This window comes from Cibotium barometz, chromosome 32, assembly GCF_041138505.1.
Source record: "Cibotium barometz isolate CiBa-2024 chromosome 32, ASM4113850v1, whole genome shotgun sequence".
In the NCBI taxonomy this organism is placed as follows: Eukaryota; Viridiplantae; Streptophyta; class Polypodiopsida; order Cyatheales; family Cibotiaceae; genus Cibotium; species Cibotium barometz.
Window position 1 is genome coordinate 9771392 of NC_141077.1, and position 14625 is coordinate 9786016.

General features: G+C 45.0%; 1 pseudogene across 1 annotated transcript in view; it reads right to left on the reverse strand.

The window, feature by feature from the left end:
* LOC147619796 (protein GID8 homolog) overlaps window positions 1-14173 on the reverse strand; it is a 36803-nt pseudogene extending 22630 nt beyond the window's left edge. The window contains exons 1-3 of the transcript XR_015261789.1: window positions 14123-14173; window positions 13816-13919; window positions 13609-13740 (exon numbers count right to left, since the gene is read on the reverse strand). The product of XR_015261789.1 is annotated as a protein GID8 homolog (transcript). The remainder of the gene's footprint in view (window positions 1-13608; window positions 13741-13815; window positions 13920-14122) is intronic.
* Window positions 14174-14625: the final 452 nt, after the last annotated feature.

Sequence of the window (14625 nt, forward strand, 5' to 3'; positions counted from 1 at the left end):
CGAGCCTAGGGCTCTGATACCATGTCAGAATATGCAGCGGAAATGATAACCAAACTTGGGTAGACAAGAGCAAGTAGAATGCAGAAAATAGACAGCACAAGAAACACAGAGAGATAGGTGTGTAAACTCTTCTCTATACACAAGATCCCGCAAATGACTGTGAGCAGTCGGCCAGCAGTACAGAAGTCCACGACTGCATACATCCAATCGGCCAGCAGTAAAATACTCCACGACTGATGTCTGGGCAGTCGGCCAGCCACACGACTGCAGAATGGGCAGTCGTCCAGCCACCAGAGTCTTCTGCCAACTTCTGGCATCCCTCCACACCACTGAAAAATGGGGAAAAATAGGAAAAAAATACGGGGAGTGAGGAAAAATGATAAAACACCTCATAAGGGCGGGCACACCCACAATAAAGGCCCTGGTGTATAAAAGTAGACAGGAGATGACTTCTAACAATCTGTTGGAGGTCATTGGCTATTGCAACAGTCTCTTATGCTTGTAAGCACTTACGGGCTTCCCTTGTGCTCATTTTCAGCAATTATCAACTATTCTCAGCCTTCTATAGTTTGTTTGCTCTTTCTTTCATGGTATCACAGCCAAACGCTGATCTACAGGTAAGGAATTGCTGCATTTTTTTCTGATTGGAGAAGAGGCTTCATTAATTTGCTGCGTTTTCTGCATCTGTCCTGTTGGATGATACGTTTCTGCTGTTGGAGGCTGAAGCTCTCTTCTAGGTGCTGAGGACAGGGTTCTTGAGAGATTTGCTTACTCTATTTCTCTGTTCTCACCCTCCCTCCCTTTCTTCTTTCTCTCCTCTTGTTGTGCACAGCTTAAGAGGAGGCTATTTGTTGTTTTTTTACAGTCCTCTTTCTTCAGAGAAGGTTTCTTGTCAAAGGACATGGCTTCAAGAGATTTCTCTACTACTGCTCCTCTCGTTGATACTCTAGCTCCTTCATTGCTTGGATCCCCTGCTTCCGCTCCCCAGGTGGTTCCTCTTCCCAATCTTTCTTCTTTGAGTTTCTCTCATCCAGGACTTGCTCCCACCCCTACCCATATACCATCCTACAATCCTCCCCAAGTTAGTGACTCCATGAAGCTTACAACACGTCAGAACAGGCCTTCTACTCTAATTCGGATAGAGGCAGAGGTAGAGGTTGTGGTCGAGGCCAAGGTGGTGGCCAATAAGGAAACCTGATTTCTAAACAATAACAGCCCAATGGTTCGCAGCAAAAATCATACGCATGTGGAAGAGGCCAATTTATAGACAGGGGGAGCAAACCAAGGCACATGGCAAAGGAATGCTTTAAAAGGCAGAATGACATTAAAAGTGGAAAGTTGCAGCAAGGCAACTATGCATCATCTAGAAAACAGGGTGGTGATAACGGAACTGAGCAGCTGTTTGTGATGCAGCACATGCTCAGTTCCACAACAAGAGATGTGTGTCACGATTGTGACTTAGTTCATTATACAGTCTCCTTATGATTACAGATACTGAAGTGACATGATTACAGAGGACCCCTACACTTGGATGGTCACGACTATTCACTCTAGAGACATGCCTCTTCATCAAGAGCCACAATCCTTCGACGACTGGTCACACCCCTTCGCTCTAGGGTTGCAACTCTTCACCCAATGGTTGCAGCTATTCGACCAAAGGATGTGTCTCTTCGCCTAGAGTCATGACTATTGGTCATGGGATGTGTCTTTTCATTCGTGTCTCTTGAACTCCTATATAAGGAGCCTATTGTATCACAATTTCAATCAATCAATCAAACATCTGTGTTCAAGTCTACTTTCAGTTTCAGTCTTAATACACAGATAGTGGATGAAATACTAAGTAATAACGGTAATCCTCACAGTGGTATCAGAGCAAAATTTTTTCCCGGGCCTACGGTTGTGAGCCTCTCACCCTCTCCACTCTACTCCCCTACCCGGCGTTGTATGGAAGCAAAAGAAAGATGGAACCTGCATCTACGAGTATGAGGTAACCTAAACCTTCTTTCTCAATTCACATATAGAAGACAGATGCACAGATGTGTGTGTGGCGTACCCGGTGAGTATGCAGCGATCTCCTGCTGGTAGCCCTTCGTGAGCCTCTTCATCGGGTTGTGCCCTTTCGTGTATGGGTTGTGCCCTTTCATGTATGGGTTCGCATCCCTTCACACGTACGGTGGCACCAAGAGATGGCACCTCTTCGCACGACTCCTGGAGAGTAGGGCGCCAACTCGCCTTGAAGCGCATGGATCGCCCCGCCACCCACCAGCTCAAGTTGTGAGCCGCCTTAATCTATTCAGCGACTGCTGGTGGCATCTTCCAGTCGGCGATTCAGCACTGTTCGAAGAGGCACCCCAGTCGGCGATGTGATCCCAGCCTTCGAAACGGCGCATCTTTCCAGTCGGCGAAGCGTCAACTTTTTTTTAAAAAAAACGTAACGCTTCAGATTAATAAAAAAGCCTTATGATTTAAGGCTTATACACTTAAGCCTTTTTTTTAATCCACATGGCTTTCACCAGCCACGTGAGCAGTCGGGCGCCAGCACCCAACGACCGCCAACACAAGGACACCTGCTGCTGCCGACCAACGCAAGGACACCCACCAGCCGACCAACGCATTTTTAAAAAAATAATAAAAAAATATAAAAGAGCAAATGGGGCCAGCGCAACGGATTCATCCGCCGGCCAGCCCATTCGCTTCTCTTGCACGTTGTTCCATACACGGTGCGCTCCTCTCCCACGCTGCCACGCCAGGGACTCCTCTCCACTCTGGCACACAGTCCCCTTCTCAACCAGGTGTCCAATGGAACCCAACAGCAATCAGCCCGTGCCTTACATCTCGTACATAGACGAGGTCCCGGAGGCCATATTGCCCGAAAACTCTCGCGAGACACCCACACCGGAGCCCGCCCCATTACCCGACCCTGTTGCAGAACCTGTTCCGGCTCCAGTTCATGTACCAGGTCCCCTGGACTTTTTATTATACATCAGTCACCGCCACGCCACTCAATTCCAGGCGTGGGTGATCTGGCATATTTACTTGACGTGTCCAGCACACCATCTTGCTCATTACGAGTTTATTTTGGGACGATACCCACATCTGGCGTATTTCCTGGACGAGTGCCGTGTGGATGCAGTGAACCGGATCATCTCGCTCTAGCCCTTGGTTCGAGTATACAGCGAGCTCATTGTGCCCGATTACACTCCCTTAACCCCTGCAGAGACACCTCCTCTCGACGAGGTGGAAGACTTCGAGCCTTCGGAGTTAGGCTCCGATTTCTTAGCAGAATTGGGAGACGATTCACTGTCACTCTCTCCTCCAGCAGTACCACATATTTCACCAGCTTCTCCGCGCTACTCCCTCTAGCAGATCCAACATGGCATCTATCTCAGAGGCAGAGGGCCAGCAACAGGACGAGCAAATGCAGGCCATTACATTATTACGCGAGCAGATGGAGATACTTCAGCAGACTTTTTCGACAAGTCTCTCTACCATCAGCAGACGACTCGACCAGTTGCAGCGGCCCCATCCAGTGCGCACATCAGCCAGTGATCCACAACCATCTTCTTCAGAGACTTCGGTAGCAGAAAATGAAGATGAACCAGATCCAACTGCCGAGGTAAACAATGCAGAACTCCAACTTCTTTATAAAATATTAACTGCTGCACAAAAAAAGAAACTCGATGTCAAACTGCCTGCCCCTTATAATGGTCGCCGCGACAAGCGCGTGCTTGACCAATGGATATTCAAAATGGAGGTATATTTGACCAATACCGATTTGGTCGAAAGCAAGAAGGTTGCTTTAGCCAGTTCCCTACTCAAAGATACAGCACTTCTATGGTGGCAACGACGTGTTGCAGATGGTAAGCACACTCCTACTTGGGATAAATTCCGGCGCGCCCTCCGCAAGGCCTTTGAACCTGCCAGTGCAGACTACCATGCCCGGTCTGCTCTCCGCTGCCTGAGGCAAACAGCATCCTCAGCCGCATATATCACAGAGTTCCAACGTTTAACTCTGGAAATTGAGAGCCTCAGCCCCGTTGATAAGCTACACAGCTTCATCGATGGGCTTGAACCCAACTTACAGGAAGATGTGCAGAAATTTAACCCTCTCACCATTGATGCTGCTATTGCCTATGTAGAGCGCCTTGGAGATTTACGACGACAACCCAGGACATCCTTCTTTGGCAATCGGTCCTCAAACGGTGCTCGTTTCTCCCAGCCCAATCGCAGAGGAAATTTATCTCAACCTGTGTCTCAATATTCCCAATCCTCTGGTCAGCAATCTACTCGGCAACAGTCCTTTCGGCCTAGATTTTTAGGTCAGGTAGCAGCCTCACAAACAGGATCCTCTTCCAACAACAACAATCGGAATCGAGGACGCAACTGGTAAGATCGCCGACCCAACAATCGCCGCAATTTTCGCCGCGATACCTCAGCAGGTCAGCAAGCCTCTACATCGGCACCTTCAACCTCTCAGGCCAACCCTTCAGGTCTTTGCACAATTTGCCATGGACCACACAGGTGGTATGAGTACCCAAAGCGTAATTCTCGCCAGAATTCCAACATGGAATGTTTTCCAGAAGGTGAACATGGACATCATCATCCTTCTGCGCCAGAAAAAGGCAAGCAGGTGGTTCATGCAGTGCGAGTTTCTAAAGTTGTCAGTGCTTTGATGCTGAATGCCCACAACCATACTTCAGTGCCTGTTAACCTTTCCAATCAAGTTTTGAGCTTATTGGGATTTATTGGCCAGCATCCTATCAATGTTCTTGTTGATAGTGGATGCTCGACTAATTTTGTGGGAACTACTCTCGTCAGCAAGTTGCGATTACCTACTCAGCAGAGTGCAGAAGTTTTCCAAGTGGAACTTGCAGATGGTTCTTTCTTGCATTGCAACAAACGGATTCAGCAGTTGCATTTTCAGATTCAGGACTATCAGGATCAGCTAAACTTCTCTATTATGCCTTTGTCACACTATGACATGATCCTTGGACAGTCTTGGTTATATGAGTATGATCCTTTGATCAGCTTTCGAGATCATTCCATTCGACTTTATCATAATCATCGAGAAATGGAATTACGAGGTCTGTTTAATTCTAAGCCGATTACTGTGGTTTCTGCTATGCAAGTCAAACGCTTAGTGCGTAAACGCGACAGCACTTCTGCCTTAGCTATGTTGCGAGAAGCAGAAGATAATACAGTTGACCAATCGGAATTCTCGCCATCAGATATTTCTTATTTACAACAGCCCTTCTTTCAACCTTATAAGGATTTATTTCCTGACGAGCTACCAACGACATTGCCTCCTCGACGTTCTGTAGATCATATGATTGATCTAATTCCTGGACAACCACCGCCAGTTCGAGCTCCTTATCGAGTTTCTTATTCAGAATCTCAAGAAATTCAGAGACAATTGGCAGAGTTGTTAGATAAAGGTCATATACGTCCAAGCAAAAGTCCTTTTGGTGCTCCAGTTTTATTGGTCAAGAAGAAGGATGGATCTATGCGACTTTGCATTGATTATCGTGCCCTTAATAAGCAGACAATCAAGAATAAGTTTCCCTTGCCTCGCATCGATGAGCTCTTTGATCAGTTGCTTGGTGCAAAGGTATTTTCGAAGATTGATCTGAAGTCAGGCTATCATCAAATCAGGATTCGAATTGGAGATGAATATAAGACAGCTTTCAGAACAAAGTATGGACATTATGAATTTTTGGTCATTCCTTTTGGGTTAACCAATGCCCCAGCTACTTTCATGACTTTGATGAATGACATCTTTGGTCCTTACTTGGATAAGTTTGTCATCGTTTATCTGGATGACATTTTGGTCTTCAGTAAGACTTTAGCAGATCACAAGCAGCATTTGCAGATTGTCTTCGACGTACTCCGTACGAATGTCTTGTACATCAACAAGAAGAAGAGTCAGTTTTTCAAAGATCATGTAGAATATCTTGGACACATCATCTCTGGACAGGGTATTGCAGTTGATCCTAAGAAGATAAAGGTCATTGTTGATTGGCCTTTGCCACTTACAATTTCAGATGTGCGATCTTTCTTGGGATTAGCAAATTTTTACCACACCAAGGTTCACAAGTTCTCAGATATTGCTGCTCCTTTGACGGCCCTTACAAAGTTAGATAAATTGCAATGGTCACTTGAAGCTGAAAAGTCCTTTAATGATCTTAAACATGCGTTGACAACTACGCCTGTTTTGGCTATTGCGGATCCAACTCAGCCGTTTGACGTCATGACCGATGCTTCGGATAGAGCATCCGGAGGCGTTCTTATGCAGAATGATCGTGTTATTGCTTTTGATAGTCATAAATTTTCGGCTATTCAAATGCGATATCCCGTTTATGACAAGGAATTTTTGGCAATTGTACATGCTTATAGAACGTGGAAGCATTATCTTCTTGAAGCAGATTCAGTGGTTAAGACAGATCATCAGTCTTTGACCTATATCTTTACTCAGCCCGTCAAGGACGATGGGTTGAATTTTTGGTGAATTTTCACATGGCGATACTCTATGTTCCTGGATTACAGAATGTGGTAGCAGATGCTTTGAGCCGCATGCCTCGAGCTACGAACTTTGCTATCTCAAATGTGCAAATGGAGATTCCAGCATGTTTTAAGCATGAGTATTTGACAGATAGAGACTTTGGAGATGTCTTTCGAGCTCTCAAATCTCTTCATCCTATTGTTGAAGAAATGAATATGTTTGCCGCATATACAATTACAGATGATTTACTTTATTACTTAGATCGCATTTGTGTTCCTCACAATGCATCTTTGCGGAAACTCCTTATTCAAGAGCATCATGAAGTACCCTTTGCAGCTCATCCTGGAATTAACAAGACATATCGTCTGTTATCAGCAACATACTTTTGGCCTCAGATGCAACAGGATGTTATTAAGTTTGTTAAAGCTTGTCACTCTTGTCAAATTATGAAAGCTTCACGACAACTTCCTCAAGGATTGCTTCAGCCTTTGCCAGTTCCTCAGGAAAGATGGGAAAGCATAAGCATGGATTTCATCACTACTTTGCCGCGTTCGCAGAAAGGCAATGCTCAAATTTTAGTAGTGGTTGATCGGTTTTCCAAAATGGCACATTTTATTCCTTGCAAGAAGACAATTTCTGCTCCAGATCTTGCAACGTTGTTCGTATAGCATATTTTCAGAATCCATGGATTGCCAAGATCTATTGTTTCTGACAGAGATCCGAAGTTTACTGGACATTTCTGGACTTCCTTATTCAAATCTCTTGGTACGAATCTCTTGTTCAGTTCTGCCTATCATCCTCAGACAGATGGACAGACAGAAAGAGTAAATCAAATTTTGGAAGAAATGCTTAGGCATTATATTCAGACACGATTAGCTTCTTGGGAAGAATATTTGCCTCTTGTGGAGTTTGCTTACAATAATTCTCCACATTCAGTCACTGGAATGACTCCTTTTCAAGCAGCATATGGTCACACTCCGCTTGTGCCCACAAACTTTGTTCTTCAACACAAGGTGGCATTAGCAGATCAGTTGATTCAAGAAATGCAAGATATTCTTGTACAAGTTCGAGACAGACTGATTCATGTTCAGCAGAAGTATCAGAAGTATGCGAATAAGCACAGAAGGCATACTGAGTTTCAAGAAGGTGACTTGGTTTTGCTTTATGTTGCACCGCATCGATATAAGACAGTAAAGTCAGTCTTTCCGAAGTTGCGACCGCGTTTCTATGGTCCATTTAAAGTTATAAAGAAGATTTCAGTTGTCAGTTATAAGTTGGATCTTCCACCATCTTGGGGAAAAATTCATCCGACATTTCACATCTCTTGGCTCAAGGAATACATACAAGGAGATTCGTCAGAAAGAAACAAGAAAGAAGCTTACTACAGAATTTCTTGTTAAGTGGATGGACTTGGATGAGTCAGATTCTACTTGGCAGACAGATGAAGAAATGCAACAATATCCTCAACTCCTCCAAGAATTCTTTGGCAGACGATCGACTCTCATTTAATCACATGGTTTTATTTTAAATGGGAGGGAATGTCACGATTGTGACTTAGTTCATTATACAGTCTCCTTATGATTACAGATACTGAAGTGACATGATTACAGAGGACCCCTACACTTGGATGGTCACGACTATTCACTCTAGAGACATGCCTCTTCATCAAGAGCCACAATCCTTCGACGACTGGTCATACCCCTTCGCTCTAGGGTTGCAACTCTTCACCCAATGGTTGCAGCTATTCGACCAAAGGATGTGTCTCTTCGCCTAGAGTCATGACTATTGGTCATGGGATGTGTCTTTTCATTCGTGTCTCTTGAACTCCTATATAAGGAGCCTATTGTATCACAATTTCAATCAATCAATCAAACATCTGTGTTCAAGTCTACTTTCAGTTTCAGTCTTAATACACAGATAGTGGATGAAATACTAAGTAATAACAGTAATCCTCACAATGTGTCAGGATCTCAAGATATATAGTATGTGGATTTTGGCACCTCTAACCACATGACTAGTCATGGTAAGTGGTTTAGAGACATGCAGAAAATGAAAAAACCAGGTTATGTAGAAACAGGTAATGATACTACGCATCCCATTGCGCATGTTGGTAAAGTGCCATTGTCTCTGCAAGATGGCAAAATGAAGTACTTGGCAGATATCCTTCATGTTCCAAATATTACAAAGAACTTGGTTTCTGTTGGACAGCTGGTTGAGCAGGGTCTACAGGTGAAGTTTAATCCTCAAGGATGTTTTGTGAAAGACTTCAAAAATCAGTGTCGCTTGGTTGTTGCAAAGGGTAACAGAAATGGCAAGATGATTACTTTGGATGTGAACATGCCTGAGGTAAAGGCAACCATGTTTGCGCATGGAATAGGTGTCGTTGTAAATATTGACATATGGCACAAGTGCATTGGTCAGGTGAATATACGAAGACAAAAGTCTATGCAGGCCCAAAATATTGTCGCAGGTTTGCCAATTTTAAGGTTGATGGTATGCATAAAGTATGTGAAGCATGCCAACTTGGTAAGCAAGCCAAACATGCTTTCCCAAATGAAAAGCATGTCAATGCTCTTAGCATGCACTACCTTCTCAGATCACGCCCTGGTTATTCTGTCCTCGAGGACCCTTGGAGACAAGACAGGCATGCGAGCTCTAGCCTTTTGGGAGGCGACCGCTTCGGCCAAGATGCGGTAGCAAGACCTCATAGTCCTTCTTCTCGACTTTGAGAAAGCCTATGATAGGGTGGATTAGAGCTTTCTAGAGGCCAGGATGAGCCGGATGGAATTCCCTGTGGAGTAGATTTGTGGGGTATCAGGACTTTACTCAGCCTCGCATAGCCAGGTTCTCATTCAGGGAGCCGGTGGTGACAGATTCCCCCTCTCTCTTGGTTCGGTAATGCTGTCCTTTGGCACCTTACCTCTTCCTATTCGTCATCGAGGCTATGAGTTGTTTTCTCTCAACCTAGGAGACCGGGCTCCAAGGATTGCCTCTCCCCCTCTACACTCAAGGGGAGCTGCTTGATTCAAGAGTTTGGAGACGACATAGTCGCTTACCTCTCAAGGAATGTGGGGAATCTCTAGAGATTCACAGAGGCAATTGAGATCTTGTGTCGCGCATCACGAGCACAGATCAACTGGCACAAGTCATGTGGTTTCTAGGTAGGCTCTGCACCCGCCCCGACTTGGCGCCCAGTTGAGGCTTTCCAGTGGATCCCGAGGGGCACTTGTGTTCGCTATCTTGGATGCCAAGTTAGCATTGATATCTCCCCTGAGCAACAGCTCACCCCTCTTCTTTTGAGTATTCGGAAGAAGCTTCTATAGGCTCTTTCACATGAGCCTTGGCGTCGTGCTATGCAAGCAGAACGCTAGATGCTATGGAACGGAGTGGCACTTGGATTTTGGTGCCTCGGCCACTGCAGCGTAAGGTGATTGGTGTGCGTTGGATCTTCAAATCGAAGTTCCGAGCTGATGGCAACTTGGACAAGCACAAGGCGAGGTTGGTTGCCAAGGGTTATGCTCAGTGCCCTGGTGTCGACTTCGATGAGACCTTCGCTCCGACGGCTCGGATGACTACCATTCGCACCGTTCTTGCTCTTGCAGGTCATCATAGATGGCCCATTTTCCAGATGGACGTCAAGTCGGCTTTCCTAAATGGAGAGCTTACACAGGAGGTTTATGTTGATCAGTCGCCGGGATTTGTTGTTCAAGGCAAACAGGATCATGTGTACCGGCTAAAGAAGACTTTATATGGTCTGAACAGGCTCCGCGGGCTTGGTACCAGCGGATTGATGAGTTCTTTCAAAAGCTCGGCCTGCGTCGTTCTCATGGAGATTCGAACCTCTATATCCTCCTTGAGAGGGGGTCGATTATTATGATTGTGGTCTATGTTGATGACCTCATCTTTAGAGGTTCTTATTCTGTGAGGATCCATTCTGTCATGGATGCTTTGGAGACAGAGTTTGAGAAGACGGATCTTGGCCTCTTGCATTATTTTCTCAGCTTTGAGATTTGGCAGACCTCGAAGGGCATTTTCTTATCGCAGCAGAAGTACACACGGGAGATTCTCAACAGATTTCAGATGACTGGGTGCAGACCAGTATCTTCTCCTATGGATATTGGTGAGAAGCTTTCTCTTCTTGATGCTTCTCCAGGGATTGATCAAGGACAGTATCGGGTTCTTGTCGGTTGTTTGGTGTGGTTGACCTACTCCCGATTGGACATATGTTTCGCAGTCAGTTTATTGAGTTCTTTCTCATCCAAACCCCATCAGCAGCATTGGCGGTGTGCTCTCAGAGTTCTTCGGTACTTGCGTGGCACTCTGGACTTTGGCATCTTCTATGGCCAAGGATGCACTCTTGTTGGATGGTCTGATTCAGACTGGGCTAGAGATCCAGATACTCGGCGTTCGACCACTAGTTGTGTTTTTACACTCGGGTCTGGAGCCATTTCTTGGAGCAGTAAAAAGCAACCAACTGTGGCGCTTTCCTCTACCAAGGCGAAGTACCATGCGGTTTGTTATGCTGCATGTGAGGCGATATGGTTGCGGAGATTATTGGAGGAGCTCGGTTGTCCTCCTACCGGATCTACTCTTCTTTGGTGTGACAATCAAAGTTGCATCGCCATTGCCGAGAACCTTGTGTTTCATGCTCGTACGAAACTCATGCTTGTACGAAACACATTGAGATTCAGTATCACTATGTTCATGAACGGGTTCTTGCTGGAGATTTGCGTTTGGAGTATTGTCCTTCACCGGAGAATGCTGCAGATTTGTTCACCAAGCCGGTTTCTCAGGCTTCCTTGGCTCCTCATCTTCAGCTTCTCGGAGTTTGTTCAGCATCTGGTGCTGCTGAGAGGGGTTGTTAGCACATTCATCCCCAGTTTCTGCTCACTTTTGGTGCCCATTTGGTCCCTTTTGTATGGCCCTTGATTGTGAGCTGGCCACCCCTTTTTCTCCTATTTTTTCTGGGATTTTTCCCAGCCTTTTTGGTATTTTACCAATCGGCCAACATACATGCTCCAGTCGGCCAGCATACCTCACCTATAAATAGGAGGTGCTGGCCTCTCTTCTCTCATTCAGTCTTGTACATATTTACTCCCTCACTTATGAGAGTTCTAGTGTCTCTTGCTTGGGACTGTTTTGCTTCAGTATATTCAGCATAGTTTGCTCCATATCTCTCTCTCTCTCTTGCACTCTCTATTCAGCACACTCTAGTGCTCCTTTGCTTCCGCTCTGTGCACTCTTTCAGCATGGTGACTTGCAAGAAGAAGTATACATGATACAGCCACCAGGTTATGAGTGATGCATACCCCAATTTTGTGTGCAGGTTATGCAAAGCCTTACATGGCTTGAAGCAGGCATCCAGAGCATGGTCAAACAAGATCGGGGAGTATCTTGTTACCATTGGATTTTAAATATCCAATGCAGATTTTTCACTTTATGTGAAAAAGACAAATAGAGGGAGCATTCTATTAGTCATCTATGTGGATGACTTAGATTAATCATCACTGGTGATAGTGATGCTGAAATACATGTTGTCAGGAGACTTTTAAAGCAGAAGTTTGAGATGAAAGATTTGGGTGAGCTGCGGTATTTCTTAGGCATAGAGGTGGTGAAATCACCTCAAGGCATCTTGTTATTGCAAATGCAGTATGGCTTCGACATGTTATATACCTAGATGAATCCAGGAACATGCCTAAATTCACCTTTTAGGAAGGTGCATGTTATATACTCATGGTAGTCAATCCACAAGACTGTATAACTATCAACTCCATTATGCATAGTATGGACTAGATACTACGTCATCCCCACTAACGTCATCAATGCCCAATAGTGGGTGTAGAACTCTGTATCAAGATATGCTCTCACACACGCACTCCACACACACACACACACACACACATACACACACACACACATAAGAGCATAGTATGGTATGACAGACTGTAAGCCTATTTCAGTGCCATTGGAGTAGAACACAAAGCTTTTCGTAGATACAGGTGAGCTTTAGGAGGATCCTACTACGTACAGGCACATAGTGGGTAGCTTGATCTACATGACCATTACTAGGCCAAACTTGAGCTATGCTGTTGGACTTGTTAGTCAGTTTATGCAGGCCCCTAAGAAGCCACACTTGGAAGGAAAGCCATGGGTCATTCTTAGCATTCAAAGATGGGGATTGCAAAGCCAAGACCAAGGGCATGCAATCTAATAGTTTGGATCAGTCAAGTACATCTCCAAATCAGCATCTTCCGTTAACGCACAAAGAAGGACAATAAGCATTAGTTCAAGCATATACATTGGATCTATGACAATCATTGTATTTACTCATTCATTCAATAATAGGTAGGAGTGCATGATGGGGTTTGCGTTTTAGGGTTTGCAAGTCAAAATTAGGGTTTTCTTATTTTGCATCATTTCAGCCCTCGCAACAAGTTTTCCGCCCCAGATTCGATGTGCAAAGTCAAAATTTCAAATTAGGCTTTTGAAGCTAATGACAAAAGCGATTCTCTATTCGAGTCTCGGAACGAGCTTGCTCGTTTCTGACCCCGGCTCGAAAAACAAAATATAATCCAATCTCCTCAAGCTCAACTCACTTTCCTCATTTGCTTTTTGGTTTCAGATGGTAGAAGTCCAGTGAGAAGTTGGCTGTGGTTTTTCTCCTCAAGCCCCATTGGCTCTTCTATTTTCTTTTTCGGTTCATCTGTTGAAAGTCCACCACAAAGTCGGCTGTCCTTGGTGTTGGGATCCCCTCCATTGTCATGTGCGTGCGTCACCACACTTGGATGTGACGTGGACATACTTTACCAACAAGTGCAAGGCCTTGGAACACACACTACACTTTCATATACCTTAGCCTCACTAACTTTTCTATAAAATGACACTGATATATAGTCACAACTCTTAATAGCCCTATTATATGCTTGAAAAATCAAATCTATGTCGTCCCTTCAGGCTCATGAAATCACAGGTGCAATCGCACTTGTGTAATACTTAATCCAAACCTTTGATAGAAACTCATGTATATTATGTGCTCTTATGACAATCAGTTCAAAAAGGTTAGGAACATGCCATGGTCAGATTCGCTGTAAGTTCAAGAAACTCCTTACATTCTCCTCACCCCTTGGTGCAAGCTGGTCTTGAGCAAATTCCAAGCCCTCTTCTACTTTCCCACTACGTATCAGCTCTATTAGTCTTTGCTGTTGCAGATGGAAAAATAGCTGCCGGTTTGTGTCCAATATCTGGGCCAATGGTAAAAAACTTCAACAACTGATACACTGAGCCAAACCTTCTTAAAATAAAAGAAACATACTAACCTCTGGATTTAAACCATTGACCTTCTCGATGGCATCCTGAACGTTACCACATTGAATAGCTTTGTGCACTGCCGTCCGGTCAGTGATAGTCCCAAGATCCATGTCTGCTTTTCTTAGCAAAGGAACACGGGAAACCATGCACAAGCGTGATCTCCATCTAAATGAAGACCCCAGAAAAATACTGTTTAATGTGCCCCATAAACATTCACAGAGAATGAAGATCCCATAAAAGTACAGTTTAACATTGGCGCATGCGCATGCACAATGAGTGGCCAACAATAAAAAACATCACTGTAAGGCTGGATACACAACCAGCCTCTGCCTGTCCCTGCATTCCCAGCACACGGCATATTTGAGCTGCGTGGACAGGCAGGGACCTTTGCACAGGTGCAGCCTCGGGACTATTTGACACCCCTTTTTTCAAAGGGGATCAATGGCGGACATTGTCGCTCAAAAATCGAGGATCGGGGTGGGCCATCGGATTTGCCAAGATGGGATCACACAGGGTTCACACTTGGATTTCACAGGGATTTTTGTCGGGGTGGGCCGTCGGATTTGCCAAGATGGGATCACGCAGGGTTCACAAAAATCCCTGTGAAATCCAAGTGTGAACCCTGCGTGATCCCATCTTGGCAAATCTTGGGATCACGCAGGGTTCACAAAAATCCCTGTGAAATCCAAGTGTGAACCCTGCATGATCCCATCTTGGCAAATCCGACGGCCCACCCCGATCCTCGATTTTTGAGCGACAATGTCCGCCATTGATCCCCTTTGAAAAAAGGGGTGTAATCCCTGTGAAATCCAAGTGTG